Source organism: Neofelis nebulosa, chromosome 17, assembly GCF_028018385.1.
Source record: "Neofelis nebulosa isolate mNeoNeb1 chromosome 17, mNeoNeb1.pri, whole genome shotgun sequence".
In the NCBI taxonomy this organism is placed as follows: domain Eukaryota; kingdom Metazoa; phylum Chordata; class Mammalia; order Carnivora; family Felidae; genus Neofelis; species Neofelis nebulosa.
Window position 1 is genome coordinate 41,194,961 of NC_080798.1, and position 27,968 is coordinate 41,222,928.

General features: G+C 44.0%; 1 protein-coding gene across 3 annotated transcripts in view; it reads right to left on the reverse strand.

Moving 5' to 3' along the window:
* The window catches only part of CDH11 (cadherin 11), a 152,949-nt gene that overhangs the window by 60,444 nt on the left and 64,537 nt on the right, over positions 1 to 27,968 (reverse strand). Inside the window, exon 1 of one of the 3 annotated variants that reach the window (XM_058708287.1) lies at positions 6,024 to 6,224. The exons of the other annotated variants lie outside the window; for them this stretch is intronic. The gene's annotated coding sequence lies outside the window, so the exon portion shown is untranslated. Of the gene's footprint in view, positions 1 to 6,023; positions 6,225 to 27,968 lie in introns of those variants that run through there. 3 annotated transcript variants of the gene reach the window in all.

Consider the following 27,968-nt stretch of genomic DNA (forward strand, 5'->3'; position numbering starts at 1 on the left):
TGCCTAACACTTTCAGACAGGCAGGACTTTCAAAGGCAACGTTAAGTGTCTTTTGTGGGTCTCAGATAATATGGTTCACTTAATTAGATTTTCCATAATCCCAGGTTAATCCTATTGTGAATTACAGACTTGAGTTTTGACTTGCCTGGCAGAAACATCTATTGCTACAAATGCATTTCTGGGAAAAAAATGTATCTTATTTATAATTCATTACCAGAATCATTACCATAGAGACTGCCTCTTCTAACTTCCTCAGGTAGGAGTGACCATTTCCACTCCTTTGGACTACACTGTCCTTTCAAACAATAAGGGCACTTCTGATATTTTTGGCCGCGGTTATGTCTTCCTCTTCCCCAAGATATACAGGGTTCTTTAAGATTTGGGGTCACTGAATTCCTTGCACCTGAGCAGTGATGGGTACACCTGACCTGGCCTCTGTACTTTATGGAACTTAACCTTTAAATCAGTGCCCCTAGAACTTGATTGCTCATTAGAATTCACTGGAGAGTCTTAAAAATCCCCTTGACCAGGCTTTACTCAACACCAATCAAAATCCATGAAAATCAGGAGTCGGTATTTTTGAGGCTCCCCAGGTGGTTCTGGAGTATATTTGAGGTGAGAACCACTGTTCTACAGCTCCCCTATCCAATATGGTGGCAACCTAGACACATGTGGCTTTTTTAAGTTTACATTAATTTAAATTAAATAAAATTAAAAATTCACTCCCTCAATGGCCTAGCGCCATTTCCAGTGCTCAGTGGTCATCTTTATCATTGAAAAAAGTCCTATTAATGAGTGTTGGCCTTAGGCTTTAAAACACCTTCATCCGAACCATAAAGGGTCTGTTGAATGAAGTTATACCAAGAACACTGTACTAGGAAAGCAGTCAAAGGTCTGCCACCAATTCATGGTGCAATGTCCAATGGTCTAGACCTCTGTTTTCTTATCTGTGAAGTTACAGACTAGGTAGGATCAATGGCTCTCCAAAGGTGACCAGCAGAATTCCCCAAGAAATTAAGAGGAAAGGGGTTGCGAATGGGTGGGGACAGTCTGTTGCCCTACAGAAAACAGAAGTACAGCCGGAGTCGGCAAGATGATCCTTGAAAAGCAGTTTGGCTGCCTTAAAAAAAATAAGAAAGGAAGAATAGAAACCACTTCTGAGATCTTGACACCTAGCAGAGTCACTGTCTCAGCCCATGCATGGGCGAGTCAATTCCTGCTTTAGCACCCATGATCTCCTGGGTTAGGGAGCCCCAGCTCAGGGAACTGTGAGGCCACGGACAGCTGACAACTCACTTCACCTCCCTGAGTGTGTTTCTCTTATGACAAGAAAAGGACAAATGATGTCTGACCTCCCTGGCCTCCGAGTTAATTCGAGGCTGGAATGAGAGAGTAGGTAGAGAGTCTCTTTGGAAAAGCATCATGTCCACTGTCTAGGTGAGAAGGGGGATGACGAAATGCTGGAAGGAGTGGCAACTTCCATCTCTTTAGGTCCTCTTTAAAGTTTTGGCTTTTTGTCTTTGTAGGTTGTAGATAAACAAATGCCAAGGACCTGTTACCGTTACAGGAAGGAGATGTGATTGCACTCTTCTCTGATAGAGATATAAAATCTGTCAGATGCTGCATATGGATTCCTTTCATGTACCTGGCACCCTTTTTGTTTGCTACTGGACTCAAAAGGACCCGGTAAGGCTGACTTGTGGGGACGCTGACCCCTGTGTATAGCTTCTCGGCTGGGGGCTGGGGGGTGTGGTGGCAAGAGAAGGGATGGCTGATTCCAACAAGAAAAGCTATGAAAATATGTGAGAGCCCTAGACTCTATAGGGATACAGGCCAGAAGGACCTCTGAAGAGACCATGGGTCTTTCAATTATCCTCAATAGTGGATGGAAATGGATCACTCGTGGGAAGTCTGGACAAAGCTGTCAGGTACTTGTCACATGAGATGTCACGGGCTTTCCCAGATGGAGAAGTTCCAGGAGGCCATCCTAGTAAAGTCTTCATTCACCATTCAGCCTCTGCTTGATCGGGGTCGGGGCAGGGTGGGGGGGGGTGGTGAGGGGGTGGGGGAAGAGAAAGACAGAGCACAAGCAAGGGAGGGGCAGAGAGAGAGGGAGACACAGAATCCGAAGCAGGCTCCAAGCTCTGAGCTGCCAGCACAGAGCCTGATGAGGTTCCTGAACTCACAAACTGTGAGATCATGACCTGAGCCAAAGTTGGACACTTAACTGACTGAGCCACCCAGGAGCCCTGCTTTACATACATTCTTGATTACCTCTTTCTCCACAGCATCCTCCGGAGTTTTGTGTTAGGGCATTCACTGTCCAGATAAGGAAACAAGGGCTTGGGGCACTTTGCTTTCAGGGCACTGACTTTCGTTCATGTGACTGATTAGTGCCCAAAATGGAATTTGACCATTCGAAAGCTCTTGCCTATCTACCTTTTGTGTTGAACTCCTCTGTAATTCTCCTATGGAGGTCTTAATTTTAATTCCTGGGCATGCTCAGAATTCAGCTAAATTTCATTCCACATGGCAACCAATTAAATATTTGTGGAGACTAGGATTCTGCACTAGTTAAATGCTATGAATTTGGTGAAACATGTCCTTTGCCCTCAAGAAACGCATGCATTACTAGGAGTTTTAGAAAGTGGATATTCCACCCAAGGGTCAACCATCACCAGCTCCTTCGATGTTTCCTTAGAGGAATCGCCCCAGCCCCAGAGGTTCTTCAGCCTGCTCCACTCTTCCAAATAGTCCTTGAATGAATGAACCATGATTTTTAAACCTCTCCTTCATAATGTTTTCCACATTAGGACAAAATTTTGCTCTACATCCTTCACTGCCTCAGCCTCCAAAGGAGGCGCTAATGATGAATAAAAGGCAAGCGGTGCAGGGAACCGTAGGAGGGCAGCCAGACAATAAATATCTTCTAACAAAGGAGCCAGCTCAACATGAAGTGGCTCTGTGAGATCTCATGAGCTAATCGTTGTTAAAAAGAGTGACTACGTCGCTCAGGGAAGGAAGAGTTACATGGTGGTAGAGGCAAGTCCCGCACATCAATATTTCATCTGAGGGCACGAAGGTGAGGCCTGGAATTATTCTCTGACAGGAAGAGTGGCTGTTATCCAACCACTGCTCACACCGCTGGTTAATTCAATACCCACACTGCAAAGGAGATTCAGCCATGCCTTCGATCCTGTTTTCAACAGGAAAGGAGGTGACACTAGCTTCAGTTCTTTATTAAATTGCATAAACAAGCAAAATAATATAAAACTTGAATCCGTTCATAGAGCGCCAGTGTGACAAAGTCCAACTGGTTGTTTCCCCAGGTCTCCCTAGGAGATGCACGTGCAACCAGGAATAAGTTTTGCCATTGCTCTCAGGCACCTTACATTGATCGACTAAGTACCTCTTTCCAAAAACATTTTACTGGAAGGGCAGATTTGCAATCCATGGTACCATTGGTAAGGCAGAAAAGGCTCTCTAGAATCACTCGGTAAGAGAAAGCCCTTTTAAAGTTCATTTATTTTGAGAGAGAGAGAGAGAGCGCGCGCGCACAAGCAGAGGTGGGGCAGAGAAAGAAGGAGAGAGAGAATTCCGAGCAGGTTCCACACTGTCAGCACAGTGCCTGATGAGGGCTTGATCTCACAAACCATAACGTCGTGACCTGAGCAGAAATCAAGAGTCAGATGACACTTAACTGACTGAGACACCAGGAACCCCAAGGAAAAGTCCTTTTAGATCACATTTGACTCAATCAACCAAGGAGCAGATCAATAAGGAACAACAAACTATTGCTCTGTGTCATTAACTATGCCATCAAGGAATTACTGCCTTCCTGGTGAGACATCTGTGATGGAAATACCCACTCTTGCATCTCAAGGATGTCTGCCCACGAGGTCACAGAAATATATCTGGGTCTCGTGGTTCATAGCCTGTTTCTGGTTCTTAATCTAATCATGGCACTGGGTGTCCCAGGCATGGGCCCTCTGCACCTCCAAGGTCTTAGTTCCACTCCTCCATCTTTTCCACACCTACACATGTTCAGATCTCAAGTCCAGCATTCTAACCAAGTCCACCCAGAACTCACAAGGTAGAGGTCGTGGGGGGATTCAGAACTTGAAAGCTCGCTGATTTGACAAATGTACACACTCAGAAAATAACTAACAGCTCCAGATCAAATCAGCTCCTTAAAATCACTATAAATATAAACATCAGGAGAGGTCAAGATATATTCAGAATGGCATGGCCACTTCATGAAGCAAGGACCTAGATCTGGATAGAAAATGGGTAGAATTCTGCCTGGTAGAAATGGGAGGAAGGCTCCACGGCCTCCTCCTCAGCCCTCCCCTGAAGCCAGGCTTATGCCTCATTTCATAGGAAACTCCCTGTCTCGTCCTCCCCACGACTGTTGTGCTGAGAAGCCCAGCTGCATTGCTGAGGCCGTGCCAGGTTTTTCTCCCTGGGGTCTGCCCTGCCTCTGGCATTTTTACCTACTGCTTGTACCTGGACAGAGGAGACAGTAAAGGATGCTGCCTCCTGCCTATATCTGTGTATCTCTGGCACTGACTGCACTCTTCCCCCACAAGGACCCTCTATGTACCAGCCCAGATTAAGGACTCTGGGGTCTTAGTAGTTTCTACTGCAGTAGAGTTGTTCAAGCTACCCACCCCCCAGGACACTCACACATGCTGACACCTCGCCTCCCTTCGCTTCCTCACTCTGCAGCTGAGATATTCCAACAGACTTTAGGGCTGAGTCTTTGTAAGGTGCTGCTGAATCCTGCTTTGTCCTGTTCAGAGTGAACTGAGCCAGCCTTTGGTTGATACATAATTTATATCCTTTTCTTATGTCAGTATTTTACTAGTGTGCACATGGGCTCCAACAGATGCCCGACCCTCAGTGTTTGGGTAAACATCAAGGTCTTGCTGCTGAGGAACAAAAGTTTAAGTGGCACACATGGATGTGTCCAGGTGACTATTTTTCACACGCAAAAAAGGAAATGACTTTTCTTTTTTTGTTTTTTATTTATTTATTTTTTATTTTAACTTGTTTTATTTTTTATTTTTTTAAATTTACATCCAAATTAGTTAGCACATAGTGCAACAATGATTTCAGTAGATTCCTTAGTGCCCCGTACCCATTTAGCCCATCCCACCTCCCACCACCCCTCCCATATCCCAAACTCCAAATATGGAGTTTGTTCTCCATATTTATTAGTCTCTTCTGTTTTGCCCCCTCCCTGTTTTTATATTATTTTAGTTTTTTATAGCAGCATTATCTTTGTTTTTTTAAATATGAAATTCATTGTCAAACTGGTTTCCATACAACACCTTGTGCTCATCCCACCAGGTGCCGTCGTCAATACCCATCACCCACCTAATGACTTTTCAAATCAGGAAAAGTGATGCTAGCATAAAGTAAGCAGAACATAGGTTTTTTGACATGAGGAGGGGATGGAGGTATCACTTTGGGAAAATTCAGACTGAAATACCAATGGTACCCAAATGATAAGCCAGAAAAAATGTTCCTCAAGTCATAACGAAAAAAACAAAAGGATATTTTGTTGACATATTTTGTTGAAGCAAAGTCTTCTAATAATTACAAATCATAAACCTGGCACGGAGATCGAAATGTGAGCATATAAAGATACATTTTTTTTTACGCAAAGTGTAATAAACTTGTGATTTTTTTTTTTCCGGTGTAGCCATCTTAGAAAAGAAAATCATGAGAAAAAGGAGGGATTCAGATTATAGCAGAATAGTGGCAATTCTTTCACTCATAACTGGCCAAAGAATTTTATATCATTTCTCTTTAATAAGCATGGGGAATTGAAATTTTATATTGAAGATAAGTGGAAATGATGTATGCTAGCTAAATGGATACTTTAAATTGTATGCCTTTATTCCATTGTGTGGCTTGGTTCTCCTCAAAACAATCCCTTTGTCATTTTTCTCAATATCCTATACAACAAAAAAATTCTGCATTTTTAAAGAGAGGACGTAGCCTTAATGGGAACTCACCTGGGATTTGCAGCCAGGCTTCCGGTGTGCCAAAGTGACAAAATTATTACAAGTTCTCTTAAAGCTGTCTTAATACGGCTCATTTCTCTTGAGTTGTATCCTGTGTTAAACCAACTCTTGCTTTGCTGAGATGAGATGCATTTCTAGGAATAATCATCACAAGCTTGCAAAAAGCACTTTGTGCTAAAGTAGAAAAATTTCCATTCCTAATCGTATGACTTAGAACTGAATACTCATTTGAGACTCAGAAAGTCTGTGTGTTTCAAACCCTACCACTCCCATGACGTCAAGCCTATTAGATCATAATGGCCGTGTCATTTACTTTTGGGGGAACTAGGGGTGTCAGATCTAGCAAATAAAAATACAGGATACCCAATGAAATTTGAATTTAAAAAAAAGCATTTATTCTGAGAAAAAGTACATCCCATGCAATTTGGAGGGACAGATTTAAAATGATTATTTGTTTTTTTATCTTTCATATTTAACTGGATATTAAAACGATTAATTTGTTTTTTATCTGACTTTCACATTTGACTGAAGTCCTGTATGTTTGTCTGACAAAGTGGAAACTCATCTATTAAAAAAAAAAAAAAAAAGAAAGAAAAGAAAAAACTGGACTAGGCAAGTCAATCTCCAAGCCTCAAGTTATTTTTATCTAAATCCCAGAATCATTTTGTCTCCAAGCATCTTCTTTGCAAACTCATAATGCTGTTGCCTAGTCCTCAGGGAAGCAGCACCACTGGGCAGAAGAGATCACATCTGGGGAAATGTTGACAGTTTGGGACCTTTAACATCTGTGTAACCGAGGTCAGAGAAAACCAAGGAAGGATCTTGGATTTCCCTAGAGAAGATAGAATAGACCCTTGGATATTGACAGGTAACCTACAATGTAAAAGGCCCAAGGATGAAAGGATTATCTACAGTGATAATTGATTGAGGAATTAGGAATAATGTTCTCTTTCATCCTCTGAGTTGACTTTAGTTCTCAGAAAACAACCAATACCCAAGTCTTAGAGTCAGGATCATTTATATCAGGAGCACACACCATGCCTGATTAGCAGGCAACTTTCAAGAATGCAGCACTCATCGATGTTTGTTCACATACACACAAAAAATTGATAAAGATACGTGCATAAAACATGCCCAGAGCATGCACTGAGAACCTGGAGCCGAGCTAAGCAGAGACAGTCAACAAAGAGATGCTGCCATGGTCCTCAAGTCCCCGAGAGTGTAATGGTGGTGGTGGCAGGCTGCAAGGCAGCCCAGAAAATGGTAAACATGTCATGAAACGTGCTTTGATGGGGGCGTTGGTTGTGAGAGAGCTGAGCGGAGATGTACCATAAACCAGGGTACAACGGTACAATGATGTGGTTGCTCAGCAAGGATCTACCTGATAAACCTGAATGAAGTCTTGAAGTGATATATAGGAATGGATGAGATGTTTAAGGGTAGGAAAAGCAATCTAGGCAGTGGGAACAACAGGAGCCAATATCTAAGACGTGAAATGAGAGTCTGTGTTCAGATAATGATAGGAATCTGGGGCTGTAAAAGCACAAATGCTGCTCAAGAAAGGGGAAAGGGTGGGGCAGGAAATGTAGGCAGATGGTAAACCACACATACACTAATGACCAACAGCAATTATAATACTAACATTTGTGCTTTGGCCAGTGCTTGCATTTATACCTGTCCTGCAGCATGCAAAGTTGGAAAGTCATGCAGAAATAGCCACATGTCCAGAATTGTGGGGTCCTGCAGTTAAACTAAATGGGTATATGCTTCCATTATTCATTTTCCATCAGGAAGTGTCAAACCTTAGAACTTAGAAGCAGCCTACGACTCAGATTTAGAATAGGTGCCTGACTGCTGGCTGGGGTGGGGGCGGACATCCAAAACAACACCCTGTGTTGCATCTTCAAGGGTTGGTGGGGGGTGGGGAGGGGCAGGGAATAGAGAGAAAGGAAAAAATACTCACTACGCTCCTATAACGTGAGCCTTTGATCTAGAACGATACTGTTTACAGTCTTATGACATAGGGACAATTATTCCTACTTGACAAATGAAACAAAATCAGACAAAACTTAAGTCAAGTTCTGGTGTCAGATGAAATGAGATAACCTAAACTTGACCCTGGCTATAAGAAATATGCCCAAGTACATGTGCCAAGCCTTCTTTAAATCCCCAGCAAAAGCAGCCAAGGCAAAGTGGCTCATGATATAACCAAGGTGGTGCCTCTGCAAAGAAGGAAATTAATTTCATTCTGATTTCCCCTGATCTGCACTGTATGTACCAAATCACAGCCATCTTTACAAAATTAAGGGCATTAGTTATCTCCCCATTCAGTCGGAGTGGCATTACACTTGCACGAAGACGTTCCTAGCTAAGCTGAGGCATATCAAGTTTTTACAGAATCATTCATCAAGAGGTGAGACCTAACCCTGATTAGCGTTTCAATAAGAAGCCTAGGACTAAATAGAGAAGAAGTGCACCATCACAGAGGCAATTAGGCACCTTCCAGACAGCCACATTTTTCCTTAGACCAATCGAGTTTGAGCAAATGAGAATTTTTTTTCCTTTCTCTCTTTTTTCCCCCCTGATGTGAAGTGAACTGCCTTAAATAACTGAAGAGGTGACAGCAAGCTTGTTAAAGAAAACGTTTGCCCATTAAGTGAGGCTTAATTAAACAGAACAAAGGCTAATCATTCTTCCATCTAAGAAGTGGTACATCCCACTACCATAAAACTACCAAATGTTTGCAGCACTTGGTCTGGGAGGCCTATGATGACACCTACCAGTAAACTAGGGGGACATGTCCAACAAAACACTTACAGACTTCAAGAAATCACATGTCACCGCACAAAGCAGTGGATGAATTGGAGATGTGCGCATGCAAATAAAGTTAAACAAATATTAATTTTTGTCTCCAATTATGCTGTCTTTAGGTTTTCTCAGAGTGACGAAGCTACATTCACTTGTCCCCTTCGATGAGCCATTTGGAATTGCTGATAAGAGGTTTAGCAGCAGTACCGAGAGGGTCTAGTGATAGAAATTCTCCAGGACTGCATCATCAGTGCTCCATGACAATGGGGATCATGTAAGTTCCGTTCATCACCTTATCTCCAGCAGGTGGCATGATATTGAGCACAGCAGAAGCAGAGCTTGGATGGAATTGTGGTCAAATGATGCCTCCCAAAAAGATGTCCAAATCCAACCCCAGCAGCTGTGAAGGTGACCTTATTTAAAAAGATGGTTTTTTGCAAATGATGAAGTTAAAATGAAGTCATTCAGGTGGACTCTAATCGAGTATCGTTGGTGTTCTTATAAACAGGGGAAATTTGAACACGGGGTGGGGGATACCATTTATAAGCCAAGGAATGCCTGAGGATACCAGAAGCTAGGAGGAATCTATGACAGAGAGTCTCTCTCACAGCCCTCAGAAGTCAACTCTGCCCAACACCTTGATTTTGGACTTCTGGCCGCCAGGACTGTGATCCGATAAATTTCTGTTGTTTAAGCCACCCCGCTTGTGATACTTTGTTACTATGGCAGCCCCAGGACACTAACACAGGTGGGGAAGGGCAGAGTGCAGTCATCCAGTGGACTGGATGATTTCTCAGTTCGTCTTTGCCACCCTTCTTCCAGGGCATTTGTCCCATGCAGTGTCCCCACTGCCACCTTCAAGAGCACTGGAATTAAAGCTGACCTCCACTCTTCCTCGTCTCATGGCTTCATAAGAAAAATGGGGGTACTGGTATAGCACATCTCTCCTTGCCTTGTTGTGAAGATTAAATAAGATAATTCTTAGGGCGCTGAATGGCTCAGTTGGTTAAGCATCTGTCCCTTGATTTGAGCTCAGGTCATAATGTTGCGGTTAATGAGTTTGAGCTCTGCATAGGGCTCCACACAGAGCCTGCTTGGGATTCTCCCTCTTTCTCTGCCCCTCCCCCACTTGTGCTCTCTAGAAATAAGTAGGTAAATAAGTAATTCTTGTGATGTGCTGGACACTGTGTGTGGCATATAGTAAGTGCTCAATAAATACTACCTATTACTATTACCGGCGTGAACAGCTTGGCCCCCAGAACTTAATAGTGTTAAGGTCAATTTTATATTTGTTTGGTTGTCAGTGAAACAATGTGGACTTGACTGTAACTGGACTGTCCAAATAGAGTTGGCTGGTAACATCAGGTCCTTGGACTCCAGGTAGGCCCCTCACCATTGGACGGACATGACCAGGAGTTCAGGCCGCTTACACTGCCTTTAACAGGTTGCCTTCCACTCCATCCACCCCCCCACCCCACCACCCACAATACAGATTTATCAACAGAAGGCATTGAATCTGCCAAGACCTGGCCATGCCGGAACTGATCTTGGGAGCCTGAAGGTGAGCAGGACCAGTTAGCTGCTGGGAGGTGGGATGCTGAGCTGAGGTGGCAGTGACCTCAGTGAGGCTGCTGGGAGCCCAACTGAGGACAAGGGCTAGAACCCTGATTAGCATTTCAGTTAGGGACTTAAGGAAAAGAGAGAACATCTGTCAATCAGAGGGGCAAGGGGGCTGCAATGAGGAGGCTCCAGGTCCCCTGCGCTAGGTGACACATCCAGGGCTTTGTGATCATCACCTTACTTACCCTTCACCACAACTCAGTGAGGTGGGTATTACTGCCTCTATTTTAAAGAGAGGGAAGTGAAGTGAGGTTCAGAAGACCTTTGGTAACTCAGAGCAAAGTCACCAAGTACATCACTTCCTGGTATGCACTGGGTGGAACCAGGGCTGTCTCCACTAACCATTATGCCCCACTGCCTGTTGGCATCTGCTGCGTTGTCCCTGCTAGAAAGTCACGCTCAGTGGGTGGTTACTAATATTTAAATCAGATTGAAGACTGTATTGTCAAACCCATCTGCTGATGGTTTATAGCTATATACTTAAAAAGGCATAAATGCTTTTTGAATGTCAGTAGTATGCATCCTTAATTTTCTGCATTGTTTATGAATTGCCTGGAATAGAGCAATCACAATAATAATTCATACTTTATCACACTTTGTAATTTACAAAGGGCCTTCACCAACATTAGCTCATTTTACACATCAGCTGACAAAGGTAAGGGTTATTATTACCCTCATTTTATTGATGGGGGATAAAAGAATAAGTCATATGCTCTAATGTTCTGAGATGTTAGTGAGCATTCAGGCTGCAATCATGAGAGTACGGCTTAGGCTGAAAATCCTACCCCAAGAATGGAAAAAATGTTCCCTGAGGGGGAGCATAGTTTCCATTTGGGAGTGGACAGCTCCAAAATCAACCTCAATTCAGTCTGCAGTGGAAGCTTCGCCTCCAGAAGGACACAGCTGATTAGTAGCAGCCTGTGATGCGGTGGCTCACAACTCCTGGGTGCTTATTCCATGCTCAGCACTGTGCCAAACACTTTGCATGCTTTATTTAGTTAATCAGCACACGGCTCTATGGGGTTAGAGATGAAGAAACTGAAGGTTGGAAAGGTAACTCACTCAAGGTCAAACTAGTGACACCCCCTGACCATCATATCTTAGAGGTTTAACTTTTAGCAATTTGACTTTAAGGTGGACAGTCTGATGGGTACAGCCTTTCTCAGAGAGAAGAAAAATTCTATGGTGTTTTGTTCTGTTTTGTTTTGTTTTGTTTTGTTTTGTTTCTCCAGTCCTGGAGCCTCTTGACTTCCACTGTGGCTTGCAGCAGGTTAGAAATGTGATATGTACTTGAATCAAGGCTTGGCTTCCCTTCTGCTCAGGACTCTTGGTGGCACTGCATCTAATACTACACCTGCTGGGAAGGTGTCTCTGTTCCCCCTCCATAGGAACTGTTGCTTGCCATTAAAGAGATTGATTCTGTGCAAACATTTGAAACCATCCATCCAAAAGTCCTTATGGAGAAGCTTCTGAGTTACAAAAGAACTACAGAGCCAACTCATTAGAGCCACAAACCCCTGTTTGGTGGCAATCTTCTCACACCCATCTTGTCTCTGGATAAATCTGATGAGCTTCAATATTCTTCCCAGACATACTCTTGCCATTTCTAAAATGATTCAAAACAGACCCCCAGAACAGCTCCAGAAGCATCAGAGGTGAAGGCAGCACCACAGGCAGGGTCCGGCGCCCAGAGGGAGGTTAACTCTGAAAGCAAGAGGGATCATGGGAATACTAAAGTCTCACTCTGTTTGCCAACATCCATCACTCAACTCTCTGCCTGAAATAACTAGGAAAAGATTGAATTTGAGATGGGAAGACAGGGCTGAAAAGAAGATGACTGGGCAGACAGAGATGCTTTTTGCAAACGTTACGGGTGAAAGAGAAAATGCTGAAACACAATATTCTGTGGCCTTAGCTTTCTGTCCATTAGGGTGAGTGGGGGGGGGGGTGGTGCTCATGGGGGTGACTGAATGGCCTGCAACGTGCACCGTCACAGGGAGAGCAGACCCTATCACTCTGGCGGCTGCAGGGCCCTGCTGTTTCAGCCAAGAAGCTCCGTTTTAGATTTGAAGTATTAATTCAATTTCCCTCTTCTCGTGCCACTTACCAGCTGTGAGGCATCAGGCAAATTATTCAGTCTTTCTCAGCCTGTTTTCTCATTTGAAAAATGGAGATAAAATGCTCGGTGCACAAGGCAAAGTGGTAGAATTAAATGATAGGAAGCCATGTCTGACACACAGTAGGCTTTTTCCTCTTTCCACGTTTCCCCTCTTCAGTCCTTGATCCATGAACAATGGCACTTACAGAGAAGAATTCGGCCCCGCCTTCATCTTGGAAGCCAGAGCTCAAATCTTCACTTGCCACTCATTACAGAAAGTGCCCAGTGCCAGCCTCCCAGATACGTCATTGTATAGTCCAGCCTGAGCCAGAAGCACCCACAGTTAGGAACCCTCGTACAGAGGCTCCTGGATGGCTGGAGAGGGCCATCATTTCCACTGCTGCTGTTTTGCAATGGGCAGTTTTCTCTGAGAAGCCAGTAAATATACCTTAACACCAACTTGCACATTTTTTGGATTCACATGTGATCAATTATTGTAGCTGATAGATTTTCTTTCACTTCCTTCCTTCCTTCCTTCCTTCCTTCCTTCCTTCCTTCCTTCCTTCCTTCCTTCCTTCCTTCTTCCCTCCCTCCCTCCCTCTCTCTCTTTCCTTCTTTCTTTCCTTTCTTTCTTTTCTTTCTTTCTTTCTTTCTTTCTTTCTTTCTTTCTTTCTTTCTTTCTTTCTTTCTTTCTTTCTTTCTTTTTCTTTCTTTCTCCCTCTCTCCCTCTCTCTCTCTCTTTCTTTCTTTCTTTTTGTAGTTCATAGATTCTCAATGGAAGTAAGAACCCAAGAGTCAAGCCCTTCACCCTGACCTCAGTTTTCAAATAAGAAAGCTCAGGCTTAGAAAGGATGCTCACCTTGGGGAGCTAGCCCTGCTGGAGGGCGTGTAATACACACAAAATTATCTGCACAGACCAGCTTCCAGGCTAAGAGGAAGCCTCCAGCCACTGCCAAAGAGGGACCTGCTCCTGCCAGAGAGCAGAGCTGTGGCACTTAGAGGTGTGGTAATGCCCAGTTATCTCCCAGAAGTATTTGAGCATAGGTCAGTATCAGTACTTCTAAGGAGAAGAAACATTTGTTGAGTTAGGGAACTGGGCTAGGTATTTTAGATGCATTATCTCATTTGACTTTTGCAATAGTCCTATGAGCAAGAATACTATCCCTTCCCCATAGATGCCCACATATTAATTCTCAACATGCCCGGGTCAACTTGTCTGGCAAAGAGGACTCTGCAGATGTGGTCAAATTAAGGGCCTTGAGGGCCTTGAGGTGGGCAGATGAGCCTGGGCTCCAGATAATCACAAGATCCTTATAAGAGGGAGGCAGGAGGGACAGAGAAAGAAGCAGCCGTGAGGGAAGCAGAGGATGGCGTGTGAGCTTTGAAGATGGAGGAAGAAGCCATTAGCCAAGGGATGCAGGAGGCCTGAGACTCTGAAACAGACAAGAAATAAGATTCTCCCCTAGGACCTCCGGAAGGAAACTAGCCCTGACAACAACCTGGTTTCAGCCCATAGGACTCATTTTGAACTTCTGATCTCCAAAACTCTCAAATAATGAAATTGTATTGTTTTCAGCCACCGAGTTTATGGTAGTTTGTTACAATACCAATAGCAAACTAATATACCCATTTAACAGATGAGCAAACTGAAGCTTCTTGGGGTCAAATCACCTGGCTTCAGTCACACGGAACCAGCTCACAGGAAGCAGAAATGATGCACGCAGGGTGAGTCTTCGGCCCGTGCTCCTAGCTGGGCGACATGGCACTGGGGATGGAGGCGGATGAGTGCAATTTCACAACTTAAAAAAATGCAAGACCTTCCTCAAGCCATGAGACAGTCAAGATAGTCACTATTCCCAGTTCCATGAAAACAACAATAATAAAAACATTAGCAAGAGAGAGTAGCTGTTCCGCTCAGGGCACAGTTAGAGGCAGAACTGAAATTCCAACCCAGTTTCCATGACACCACTCCTGCCCCATATACTGTGCTGCCTCTGTAGCCTGTGGAGCATTTTTGCAGGTTGGTGCCCTTTTGCAGAGACAAGCACCTGCCCATGGTAACCAGCGTGCAGGGCCACCAAACCCAGGGAGACTGACTGCCACCTTGACAAGCAGATACTCAGGCCAGTTCAACAGGAAGCCAGCTCTCCACCGTAAGACTGCGCACACACACTGGGAAAAAAGTACCTGCCTGTCGCCTGGATTCCATCGATGGCTGAGAACCTCTGCCTATACAGCCCCACATTTGGAAACACCTGTATATCTGGAATGGTATAGACTGGTGCATTGCTATCACCACCAGCCTGAGTCCTGTTTAGGGAGCCTTTCTAGGCGACATGCATGGGTGCAAGTGCATTAGAGGTAATACCACCTTCAGCTGTCACAAAATCCCTATAGAGTAGACACTGATTATCGGGTGATTATTATAATCACCCCACAGTTGACTTATGAGCCAAGAGAGACACAGAGCAGTCTCCTTCCCGGCAAGCAGCAGGCTGAAACAAGACCACAATCCGGCCATTCCTACTTCTGAGTCAACCTTCAATGAGGGTTAAAAAGGCAAATACTCTGAAATAGGCAAGGATATATTTCAGGAAGTATTAACCTTTAATTAGTATGATTGTTATTATTATTACTATTATTATTTTATTATTCCTTTCACCTCTTAAGAGCTAAAAAGAAAAGTCAATGAAATGGGAAAAGAGAATGTTGGCTGCTTAAGCCTTCCGTTTGGTAAACCCCAGTTCCTCCTTACCCCACGAGGATCTAATTTTATTTACGCTTCCTGAATGCAGCCAACCAGCAGGGACAGCCGGGATTTGGGCTCTGGTGGGAGACGGCAAACAGAGCTTTTGTTTTGATCTCACTGCTTAGGTTAATGCATCCTGATTCCGACACAGGCTGTTTCCCAGGATGCTGTGATTCCCCTGTCTGCTGGGGAAGCAAATATCCCCGTGAAAATGAATTAAATGCAGCAGTATTTACAAATGTTGAGTCAGATTTCCATCCTGTCCAACAGGATGGGAATTTGACCCAGTATTTACACTCGAAAGCTGAGAATGACATCAGAAGCTCTCTTATGAACTGCAGGGGAGATAATGACTTAAGTGGCTTTAATCTAGACGCGTGCTTTACAATAGAAAAGTGCATCTGCTCCTTCTACAGAGGAGAAAAGAAACAGCATTTACTTCTATACTTAACGGACAGGATACCTAATTCCAAGCCTTGTTTCTAAATGTCCGTGGATCCCACATCTCTATGGTTTCACTCAGACATTCCGCTTGCGTTGGAGGAAAAGGATGCACGCACAAGTCCAGGGAGAGACAGAGACCTAAGTGGAGGCGGGAACACCTCGAATGTCTGGAAGAGGCTGCAGAGCTCTTTATGCAGCCTGGGAAAACCGACTCGATCTCCGTTCTCTCCATCCCCCTTTTCTCCTGAGACCTACCCCACCTCCACCTCCAGTAGGCACACTCATACCTGCTCATCCCTCACAGGGATGCTGTAAGAACTGATGAGAGAGAGACAGAGAGACAGAGAGAGAGAGAGAGAGAGAAAATGGTGAGGATGCTTTGCTGAGGCGAATCATGATCTTTGCTGTCTTTCATGTTATTACTGCATTCCAGGATCTGTTTTTCTGGGTACCAGCAAAGTGGGGTGGGAAGCATCCAAGCTCTGGAGCCAGAAAGGCTGGAGGCGAAGTCCCAGTCCCATTACTTGCCAGGTCTGTGGCTTCATGGGCAAGACATGAACTGATCTTATTCTTCATGCCCTCGTCTGTAAAATGGGTGTATGCCTCCTTTCTGTCGATGTAAGTCTGCCCCATCCCTTTTTTTCTATTTGAACTAAACTCAATTCTCTGAGCATGTAACAAATTTACTATAATTTAGCTATGTAGAATTTGTAGAATACTTTAGAAAAATAACAGTTTTCTTGAAACAAAATTCAGATATCATCAAGTCTATCCTTTGGAAGTTCACAGTTCAGTGGGTTTTTTGTTTGTTTGTTTATTTGTTTGTTTGTTTGTTTTGTTTGTTTATTTAGTGTATCTGCAAAGTTGTGCATCAATCTACCACTGTCTTGTTCTAGAACATTCTCATCACCACTCAAAAGCAAACTCTTAGCCATTAGCAGCTACTATATTTAGTTCATAGTTTGCTAATGAACATCTTGCTATTCTTCAAGGTCTAAGAAATCTCTGAGGTCCACACTGAATTACTCCTGGACTTATATTCAGCACCAAAGTGTCAGGCGTTTGATATATATCCCTCTGGGGCTCCCAGATTGACAGCTGAAATCTCCCCAGCCTTTCCAAATAGATGGTTATATTGTTGGAGTTCAAAGGCCATGTTTCCTGCATTTTCTTTCCCCCAGCACCTCAGCTCAGGGCTGAGCACACAAGTAGGGTCTCAGTAAACTCATGGCTTCTGACGGATTGGCTAATCGCCACTTCTACCGAAGACCAGCACGTTTGTCTTGCTTCTAAGTGCCGATGCCTCCGCAAGCTGTCATGTTCCATGATTATTCTCCCCAAAGCATGTGCTGTTAATTTTTCATCTTAATGAACTGTCCAGTCGAGTTTAGCAACGGGAATAGTGATAGAAGCACACTAAAAATGGCTTATGCCTTGCTATTGTCAGAAAGCCTCTCCCTACAACTCCGGCACATAATTGAAATAAAATATCACAATGGCTACAAACACCATTTGTCAAGAATGAAGTGGAGTAAGTGCTATTTCAAAAATTTGTACTAACGAGCTTTATAAACATGGATTATTGGAATGTTTCTCTGATTGATACCTGCTCAAGCATTTAAGTGCATGGCTATTATTCTCCGCGTTTGCTTCAGTGAAACCACTTTGGGTACCAAACTGCATGTCAGCCTTAATTTTCCAGAGTATTACAGATGCACGTTCTTTCCTGATGGGAGATGGGTCAGGCAAGCCGGAGCAGGCCGGAAAGGCCTGTGTTAATGTGGAGATGTACAGGCAGAGAAGCCATTATGCAGCTATTGGCATCCCAAGAGTGGAGAGCTCCAGGAACTGATGCCACTCAAATCTGACTGATGGCCCAGGAGGAACTGAGAGAGGGAGAGGGACAGAGAGAGAGGATGAGAATGAGGGGTAGAGAGAGAGGTCTGAGAATTCTGCTCCACTCAGCAGCATGGAGGAGCCCATGCTCTGGCATATTCCTGTTGACCCATCGGGGAAACATTCGAAATGTAGGTACTGGCTCAGTCATTCGCTCAAGAAATGTTTACTGAGCTGCTACTAATGGGAACAGCATTGCTTTTGATGTTGAAGATATAAGGTGGGCAAGGCAGACCTTATCTCTGAGCCTCAGGGACTTAGACTACCACTGAGGAAATGGACAATAAAACACGGAAGCCATGAAAGAATACAGACATGGGCTTCACAGATTGAGATAGCTGTTGCGAAGGATTAGACAGAACGATGAAATGTGGAATACCTGGGTACCCGGGCGCAGGGGGGTGGGGAGTGGCAGGTGAGGCTGTGATGTCAGGAATGGCCTCAGGGGTGGCATTTAAGCTGAACCCTGAATGATGACAAGCCCCCAGGCATGTGAGGTGACCCAGATGGAGGGAGCACAGAATGCCAAGCCCCTGGGGCTAGAAAGGGCTGGGTCTGTTCAAGGAAGAGCAATGTCCAGTATGGCTGAGGGAGCCAGGCAAGGGCAGAGGTGTGGGGAGTGATCATGTCTAGATGGCACTGTCAGCACAGGGTCTGTGTTTTATTCTGATTAAGACAGATGTCATGACGTGTTTTTCGGGAAGGACTGCGGGCAACGGCAGTCACTCTCCAATCCCTGCCCCTACTTGGCTGCTGATTAAACCTCTACCTGTATCCCCTCCACCTCATCTTCTCAGTTAAACTTCTGACCCTGACCTTGCTTCCTGCAGGCCTGGTCATCTGCACCTCTGTCTTCCCTGTCACTCTGGGCAGTCACTGCACCCTCAGTTCTCCTGCTCCAGCTCTTGCCCCTCCTAACCTAGACCTCACTCTGGCCTCACTCTGGGCAAAGAAGGGAGCGAAGGAGTCTTCTCATGGATCAGGAGAAAGCTGTTCATACACGCTTGGAAGCAGCATTTATTTTGCAAAGCAATCAGCAGGACTCAATGGGAAACCTCTCTTGCCCAACCCCCTCCCCGGCCCCCACCTAAGTGCAGGGGCAGCCAGCTTCTGGGAGAAGCACGGATTAAACAGGATTAAAATCTGTCTTCAGAGTAGAAGTGATTTAAGCTCCATGCGACCAGAGGTCGTGTCTTGTCTTGCTCCTCACAGTATCTTGGTACTTAGCACAGTGCAAAGCATCCAATGAATACACATTCAATGAAAACAATGAAGGTACAAATGAATCTGGTGTATTCATGCAGACACAAGGAGGCTTGTTGCACAATAGAGTTTTGTGGCAGGTTGGGTTCTCTGGGAAGACAACTCTGAGATGGAGTTTCCCATGCGGATGTTTATTACGGGGTGCCCTTGAGAATGATGCATGTGTGAGGGAAAGGAAGCAGGAGCAGACAGAGAGAGAAAGTGAGATATGCTGGAGGCCGACAACAGGCTCAGATAACCCTGTGCAGTGCTCTGGGTGAGGATGGCCCTTCCAAATGATCTCAGGTACAGCCGAGAGGGCCAAAGCCCTGTTGATCCAGACATCAGATGTTGGCTTCCCCCAGGAGGGGCCATGACCTTGGCTGGAGCTGCAACTGAGGCAAGTCCTAAAGGGGTGGAGAGCTGCAGGTTCTCTCCCAAAAGCACGCCTGCTGGCTGGGGACACCAGTCCTCTGGTGAAGGCAAAATAGGGGAGCATATGGCAGTGTGGAGTTTAGAAGCAGTTCTGCCTACACTGAGATCTACTGTTTCTTACAGATCTTGGTATGGAAAATGAAGGGTTGGCGATTTGGAGCGGTAGATCTGTGGTGCCATAGAGCACTGGCAGGAGTCTTAGAAGAGAAAAGGGACTTAGAATCCTGGCTCCACGGGGGTTGCCTGGGTGGCTCAGTCCATTGGGTGTCTGACTCTTGATCTGGCTCAGGTCATGATCTCACAGTCCATGGGTTCGAGCCCCACATTGAGCTCTGTAGTCATAGTGCAGAGCCTGTTTGGGCTTCTCTTTCTCTCTTTCTTCCTTTCTTTCTTTCTCTCTCTCTCTCTCTCTCTCTCTCTCTCTCTCTCTGTGCCCCTCCCCTGCTTGCACTGTCTCTCTCTCTCTCTCTCTCTCTCTCTCTCTCTCTGTCTTTAAATCAATCAATCATGGCTCCATATACTATGTGTGACTCTGAACAGGAGACAACTGTTTTCTAGACTGCTTAACCTCTCTCAGGTTGATTCAGTTTATTCAGTTTATTCTTCCAGAGAATGAGATGGAAAATATCCAAGTGCAGGGATCAAAGCGGGTGACGGAGAAGGAAGGGCTGTACAGGTAGTGGGAAGGGAGGAGGTTGTCCCTTCTGAAAATGGACTTGGAGCAGTAAGCACTGCCTTATCTGGGAGTGCCAGCCAAAACCCTCAGCAGTGGATCAGACTATGTCTCATTCCTATGAAGGCCCATTCACCAAGTGTGCACATATACCCCCTGCACTGTGACAGAAGACACAGCATGAAGCAGGCAACTTCTATCCTCAAAGATCCTGCAGACGTGTAGACAAATAAATGGCAATAAGGTCATCACAAAGGAATGCCATGGACATCTCCATCAGGCACAGTGCCGGGGGCCCATAATACTTTAGGGGCTCACAGGAATGTTTTTTTTTGTCTTTTTGTTTTTTTTGAATTGAGATATAATAGACATATACCATTATATAGTTTCAGGTGTACAATATGGTGATTTGATATTTGTATATATTGCAAAATGATCACCACAATAGATCTGGTTAACATCTGTCACTACATATAGCTATAGTTCTTTTTTTTTTTCTTGTGATGAAAACTTTTAGGATCTACTTTCTTAGCAACTTTCAAATATCCAATACAGTATTATTAAATATTGTCACCATGCTATACATTATATCCCCAGGACTTATTTATTTTATAATCGGAACTTTGTACCTTTTGATCACCCTCACCTATTTTGCCCACTCCCCACCCCCAGCCTCTGGCAACCACGAACCTGTTCTCTGTACCTATGAATTCAGTTTTATTTATTTACTTTTTTTAGATTCTACATATAAGTGAGATCATACAGTATTTGTCTTTCTCTATCTGACATATTTCTCTTAGCATACTGCCCTCAAGGTCCATCCACGTTGCTGTAAATGGCAACATTTCCTTCTCTTTTATTGTTGAATAATATTCCAGTCTGTGTGTGTGTGTGTGTGTGTGTGTGTGTGCGCGCGCGCGCACCACATTGTCTTTATCCATTCATCTGTCTATGGGCACTTGGGTTGCTTCTATGTCTTGGCTACTGGAAATAACTCTCCAACGAATATGGGGGTTTATATATCTTTTTGACTTAGTTTTTTTTTGGCCCCTGTGGGTAAATACGCAGAGGTGGAATTACTGGATCATACGGTAGTTCTATTTTTCGTTAGTTTTTTTGTTTGTTTTTTTGAGGATCTTCCATACTGTTTTCCATAGTGGCTGCACCAGTTTGCATTCCTACCAACAGTGCACAGGGTTCCTTTTTCTCCACATCCTCACACAGCTTCTTTGAATATCAGAAGAAAAATTGGCCTTCTAGGGTAGAAGATTATATTCATCTTTATACGAAAACAATCATAAAATATATTATTTTTATGGCAAAAGGAGCTCTTGAAGGTGAACGTCAACTGCCTAGGGCCCATAGAAGGCATGTTGAGACCCCCCAAGAAACCAAAGGACTAGGGGGAAAGAAGTGGCAAGCTCTATCTCACGGGGTCAGGGCACTCCATCTGGAGGAGATTCCTCTCTGCATATCCAGAGAAATGGGGACAGAGAAGGAAAACTCGTGCAAGGGAATCTGAAGGGAAGCATCACAGTGAGTTCCAAGACTACTGGCAGTAAGATGCGGATGCAGAGTAAATGCGGGATGACATGGGAGCTTCAGAAGATGAGAGGGAGTGGAGGATGGATCTTGTCAGTCTTACAAGCGGAGCGCCCTGTAGTTGTTTAAGAGAAACCCTGCAGCAGCTTGGAGGGGAAGAAGCACTGGGGAGGCGGGCACCGAGCTGGACGTGCTCCCAGGAGCCCAAGCGCCAGCCCCGCCCGCCCCCCCCCCCCGCCCCCCGCCCAGGCCGTTCCCGTGTGAGCACAGGCTGCTCGCTGCCATTGCGGGTTCTGCTCCAACCCTTGACAAGAGTGAAACTACATAAGCGATAAAGGCTTTTTCTTTCTTTGCCCAAAGCCTGACGTAAACGGGTTAGGGGCAATGAATAACAATCCTCCCGGGTCCATTTTTCAAGTGGAAATTCTAAGTGAAACTGGAAGTGTTGAGAGGTCCAAAATAGTATTTGTTATGGACAGAAACATAGTACTTCAGGAAACTTACCAGACATTCATTTAGAGAGGCACCTTCTCACTTGCCCTTGCAAGTGTGTGGCCAAATTTTTTTTTAATTCATTTTCTTAAAAAAAAGTGTATAAGAACTGTTGCTGTGGCAACCTAACAGCATTTGGAATGGTGCTTAGATTCTAAAATTCAGAGCCTCTCGAAAAGATGAACTCACTGGCCTCTCCACAATTTTTCTAAAGCTTCCAAATAGAGGCATCTGGCAGGTGTCAGGCTGCAGCCTTCTAGATCCTCAGCAGACACAATTAATTGGTGGCAGATTTCAGTATGGCTTGTTACCTTTCCTTCTCTGCTCTTTCAAACTTCCTTGAGCTTGAGTCCCCCACAGGGCACAGGGTAATTTGGGTTAGTAGCCTCCGGAGGAAATGGTGATTCTGTGGCTTAGGAATCACATGAAGCCAGGGAGGGCTGACAGGCAATGGCCTGATTTTTGTCCTGAAACAGTGGGAGCAGCTGAACCTTCCTAATGGAACCAACATAAGGAACAGGTAGACTAGAGGGAGTGCAGGAGACATGCCCTCACTGGCATGTGAGTTCCACAAAAATAGGACCGACATAGGCATATTCACAGGTGCACGTGTGGAATCAGGATGGAGCAAGCAGTCAGTAAATATGTGTTTACTGCATGAAGGAATGGATAGATGGCTAGGAAGTCATTCCTTCAAAGATGCTACCCCTGCACTCTCAGTTTCACCTGTTCTTCAGCCGAGAGATGTCTGTATGGCTGCCACCCCACACATCACCATCACACAGTCTGCAAAGAGCACGTACACGTCTTGACACAAAACATGAAAGAGTGCCACGGAGGCTTTCAGTAATTATTTGATGAGTGAATGAATGAATGAATGAATGGATGGATGAATACCTGAAAACAATACTCCTAGACCCTGAGCACTTGACTACAAAGCCATATCACACCCTCTCCTTGGGTTACTTCCTGCCTGTCACATTATTCAAAGTCCCTCTCACATAGAATACAAACTGTCCCTGGCCATGAAATGCACGGAGGAAGTACACAGATAACTTGAGCAGTCAGGAGCTTTGATCTTGAAAAGGAGGGAATTCTACACCAGGCTCTGAGGTTTGCCTCTCTGGAGTTGACAAGCAGAAAAGGAGAGTCACGCTATCTACACGGCCGGTTGTCGGAAATGAAGTGATTAGATTTTAACTGGACTGTGTGTTCCTGCCCTGGACCAATGGGCCCAGAAAAGTAAGTGCAGAGAGTATGCTCACCTGTCTGAGACACTCACTTCTTGCTGAGTGAGCACTTGACCAGAGAGGGCAAAACCCCTTCCCGAAGATGACCACAAGGTAGATAACCATTGGCCCAAAGAATGGCCCTTCCTGATGTCTCCATCCTGGACCTGGATTTGCTGCTTAGGGCATCTCAGAGCAACTGACACGAAGTGGAACATGTTCTAGATTTCAGGTATACCTGGGTTGTCTCAGGAAGTAAGTGCTGGGGAGAGGAAGCTCACGCAGGTAACTGACATCCAAGCTGTATCTTCATTAGGGATTAAATCCATACAATCATTGCATGCAACGTGACAAAATGATTTTCAAAAATCAGTGATTCTAGATGAAGGGTTCCTAAGAATTCATTGTATTATTTTTGCAACTTTCTGCAGGTTTGTTATTTTTCTTAATTTTAAAAAGTTTAAAATCAAAGGAGAGCACGTAAAGCAAACAAGGAGAAAAACTTCATAAAGTTTTCTTTTTCTGGAACAGTGTGCATAACAGTGTCTATAGCTAGATACGATCTATAGGTACAGATGAGGAGAGTGTACAGATACGTACAGATAGGTAGTCATAGGTACAGATGAATGACTATGTGGATATGTGTGGTTCTAACTGTCCAGAAAATCTCTGGACAGTCACATATGAATCCAAAAGTAGCAGCTGCCTCCAGGAAAGGACAGGCATTGAAGGAGACTTAATTGTCTGTAGACCTTTTATCACCTTTTGAATTTCAAACCATCTTCATCTATTTAACAGTCTTATCTAGTTAAGGATAATAAAGACAAAAATAGCCCACCTCATCATGACAAACACTGGCTCAAGAACTGCTGTACTGCTCTCTGTCTCTACAGAACTTCTATACTGCAAAATTCTTCCTGATCTTTTCCTGGTAAACTCTTACTCAGGCTTCACGTCTAAAGGTCACCTCTCTACTGGAGCTTCCCGATTTCCTCTTTTTTCTACTATTTCCACAGCCCCTCTGTGCATCTTGTGCGACCCTGGACCTGTCTAGAAGGAGCTATGCACCATGGTTATTTGTCTGCCAGCTTGGCTCCATCACAAGAAGGGAGGTTCTTCGAAGCATGACTTTAGTTTCATTGTTGTATCCCCCGATGCACATGCACTTGTCCCATTGTTTTATTTCCAGTACCTAGTCCAATGGCTACAACAAGAACAGTTCTCAAGAGATGGCTGATAAGTTAACATATTCAGGGTTCTCTTTGCCTCTCCCAATGTGTTACCTCTCACAGAGCGCATACATTCAGCTGCATACTAATGCATTAGCCAGAAGCCTGAGTCTCCTTTATAACCAAGTGGAGATTGAGGACATGGCCATACCCAAAGAATTGTAACGCAATTGCCCTCCAAGTTCATGAAGGCTGCAAAAGAACTGGAAGAGTCAGTGCTCAGGAGAAGAGACCCTAGCTCTACCCACTGTTAATCAGATGTCCCTTGGCAAGTTCATGTTAACCTCTCTGGACCTCAAGGTCCTCATCTACAAAAGAATTGTGATGACTGCACATACCACTCAAAGTTCTGGTGATATCCAACAAGATCGTGAATGTAAAGCACGTAGCACAGTGGCCGCACGTGGGCCCACTCATTAAATATCAGCTCTTACTGTTATTATCAGGAGTAGTCTCTGCATTTTGTTCACCGTTAGTTAAATAAAGCAAGATCAAAGAACCACAACTTTGGTTGAAGTTGCCCAGCACACAAGAGCTTCCTGTAATTCTTGGTTGATTGTGGTACTGACAGTCACATCGCACAGACTGAAGATCGGCAAAGAAGTCAGCAAGTGGACTGTCTGTTTTTTATTCAGGTGACACCAGCTATAGACAGATACTTGGCCTCTTTCTCCACAATGGCCTACATCCCAAAATAGGAAATGTGCATTCACAGACAGACCCAGCAGGCACAGGGGGTTAGAAGGCAGGCTGCCAACATTTCAGACTGTCAGGGACAAAGCAGGGCCTGGTGGATACTTCAACACAGGTGAGCTGCCCCCCCCCCCAAGCGGCTTTTTGGGATTGATTTTTATGCAAATGAAAGATAATTGGGTGACCTGTGACCACTGGCCCCTGCTGATTATCATTCAGGAGAATCTCAATGCATGTAAGCTTTTCATGAACAGAAGGGCAAAGACTTTTCACTTCAAGGCATTCCTATCTGCCCCAGTGCCCTACTATACAAGCCCAGCAAGGTAGCAGGGCTGAGAAGCACTATCCTGTAGCTAACCTAGGTCATTCCTCCCTTGCTCTGAGGAGACACCTAAGTAAAATGTGTGCCAGGAATGAGGCTCAAGTGGATCTCCCTGGAGGTCAGCCTAAGAGCTGATCCTATAAGCCCGAACCCTGTCACCACCATTTGTTACAAGTCTTTCTCTCTACCCCCATCTCACTCTTTTTTCTTCCTACTTGGATTTTGAGCACTTTATACAGAGCAACTTGATTGGAAGCTCCTCCAGGAAAAGGGAAGTGCCCTTTCATCTCTGCCTTCAAAAAACATACCTTCAAGAAATGCTGGCATTGTGAACTGATCATGGACCAAGAATCTGAGTCCTCAGCCTAAGTTGTTGGCTAATTTTGTTTTGTTCTTCCAAAACCTTATAGTATAATCATGAACAAGTCTTTCCTTTCTTCTAGGTAAATAAAGTAAAGTAAAGTAAAGTGAAGTAAAGTAAAGTAAATAAAATAAAATAAAATAAAATAAAATAAAATAAAATAAAATAAAATAAAATCCTTTCTGTAAACAAGAATCTTAGCCTGAAAGATCAAGTGGCCATTCTGTCTACACCATGCTGTGGTTTTTTTTGTCAAGGGTTTTATGAACATTAGAATAGTTTACCTTCCTCTCCTTAGAAAGAGGCTATGCAGAACTTTTCAAACTAGGCTATTCTTAATTTCTAAATAGAAAAAAACAAAACAAAACAAAGACAAGTAGCAGATTTCCTAAAAGAGAAATTAAATTCAAGTACTTTCTATTTAACTTCTGACTCTGCTTCATTGATACCTCATTCTAATTGTCCCTATTATGTAGAAAAATAGGAAATGTCAGTTGCATGTTCTATTGAATAATTCACAGGGCCAGTGAAACCAAGAGACCCATTTGGCTTGTCAGAAATGAGATGATCATCATTCCAGACATTTCTACAGGAGGGATGCATCTTGTCTGCTGAGCCAGGCTTTGGAGCAAATGAGTGCAAAATATGCTAATTTGAGGGGAGCCAGTCATACACAGCAGATCATACTGGTGCCTTCACAGGGAAGGGCCACTCTGCTCCTTGAAGAGAGTTTTCATTCATTGGTTTATTCCCACAATAAACATCAATCAGAGCAGGGGAGAAAGATTTGGGGGGCCTCCCCAAATTGGAATTTTGTCCTCAGACAGACTCGCATTAAAATATGAGTATACGAACACCCGGAAAATCACCAAAGATTTACAGGTCTAGTCACAGTGGATGACCATCTATGTAACAAAAGCTTGTGTGGACTGTGAGAAAAGAGTCCTGCCTCACGTGGAGGAAATTTTTTTTTGTCCTTACAGAGCAGATTCATTCACGGATAAGAGAAAATAAGGGAGTGGTAAAATACATACGCTCTAGCTAAAGTCACGCATCTCAAGGATAAAAATTTCCAAGGATAAAAATTATGGCAATATGGTCATACACAAGCTGCTTATCTTCTCTAAGACTCATTTTTATCATTTAGAAAATCTTGGATATTTATAGTACCTACCACATTAGGTTTTTGCAAGGATTATGGGGGGTGATGCCTTTAAAGATCTTATCTGCCCGATGTGTACTAAGCAATCAATACCTGTTAGCTGCCATTATTCTGACTTTTCTCTGGTAACATCAGCTGCCCTTCCTCATCTTCTATTCAAAATGTACTTAAGTTCCTATTCATATGTTTGATTAATATTTATTGAGAACCTACTTGAGGCCAGATACAGTGGTTGCAACTAGGAACACAGCAGTCCCCAAGTAAGTCCTGCCCTCGAGAATCTCCAGGTATAGCTGGGAAGATAGACAATTAAATAGATAATTACAGCCCAATGTTGAAGTCATAGTAAATGGTGTAATCTTGGACTACTAAAGTGTTGCCTAGGAGACACCTATTACTCAGTCTACAGGGATCAGAGAGAATTCCTTAGAGATAGCGAGGTGCAAGCCAAGATATAAAGTGAGTGAGAGTTAGCTTGTAAGGAAAGAGAAATTATGGGACTTTGTGTAAATACAGTTGTACCCTATAGTAGATCGTACAGTAGACGCGTATAGTAAGGGCTGGGTGTACAGAGAGAACGGCCAAGAGATGAATCTAGACAGCAAAACAGTGGCCTTGTCATGGAAGAAGTTTATTAAGGAATCCATATCTCTGATATTGAAATGATTAAGCAGGAAAATAAAATAGTATCCAGATGTAGGGACATTGTTTAGGATTTGTATGAAAGATACAACATGCTGGAGTTGAAGTAACCCCAGAGGCAAAATGACCTGTCAGGTGGCAACAACTGTAATCCTGGAGAAACAGGATCATGTTTGGATGATGGCAGTGGGGATAAAGAGAAAAATAAATAAATAAATAAATAAATAAATAAATAAATAAATTATATATATATATATATATATATATATATATATTTTATATATAAAATAAAATATATA